This window comes from Nematolebias whitei, chromosome 4 (assembly GCF_014905685.2).
Source record: "Nematolebias whitei isolate Nwh7 chromosome 4, NemWhi1, whole genome shotgun sequence".
In the NCBI taxonomy this organism is placed as follows: domain Eukaryota; kingdom Metazoa; phylum Chordata; class Actinopteri; order Cyprinodontiformes; family Rivulidae; genus Nematolebias; species Nematolebias whitei.
This window is the reverse complement of record NC_056501.1, coordinates 35,524,669-35,525,365: the sequence shown is the minus strand read 5'-3', so window position 1 is coordinate 35,525,365 and position 697 is coordinate 35,524,669. Positions and strand designations below refer to the sequence as shown.

General features: G+C 41.8%; 1 protein-coding gene across 1 annotated transcript in view; it reads left to right on the top strand.

The window, feature by feature from the left end:
* The first annotated feature begins 213 nt into the window (after window positions 1-213).
* The window catches only part of LOC119408569 (plastin-3), a 17,005-nt gene continuing 16,521 nt past the window's right edge, over window positions 214-697 (top strand). The window contains exon 1 of the mRNA XM_037675412.1: window positions 214-267. The gene's annotated coding sequence lies outside the window, so the exon portion shown is untranslated. The remainder of the gene's footprint in view (window positions 268-697) is intronic.

The window sequence follows — 697 nt, the reverse complement described above, 5'->3', positions numbered from 1 at the left end:
ATCAGTTTAAAATCACATGAAATGACTGTCCTGAGTACAAACTACTAATGAAAACCTATTGTGAAACGTCTCTCCTGTGTTTACTTCTTTCACAAGTTTGTTGTTTCACCTTGTTCAGAGAAGGGACGCTTGACGAAAGGGGGCGGTGCGGAGGGGCGGAGCCGCTTTCTCCCCGGGCGGTGTCAGCTGAAGAAAACGCAACAGAGAGGCACGTTCAGGCGGACACATCTTCAGGTGGGTTTACCTTCTCACACCAGCGGACTTCAGGTAAGAAGAATGGTTTCTAAGGGCGTTTTCCAGTAACTCATGTTTTAGCTTCACTTCACTACGACACATTAAAACTGCATTTCCCAGCATCCATTAGGCTGTCTCTGTGAGATGTGCAGATTACCTGTTGTTGGGAGTATTTCTCTTTCTGTTGGTGGCTGTTTATCAAAATGAAGCTAAACTGTAAAAACAAGTATAGAAGATTTGACATTTTAACATGAATGTGATAAAGTTATAATAAAAAATAAACATTCCATTAGTCGGGGAGCAGAAAACAAAATACTGACAGGACTTTGATCTTTAAAGAAATGTGAGACTGAGGAAGGTTTTTACTTCCTACTGAGAGTTATTGAGAAAGACCAGCCATGTCCCTGGATGGACATGTTATAAACCACATCATGTCCCAGGATGGACACGTTATAAACCACAT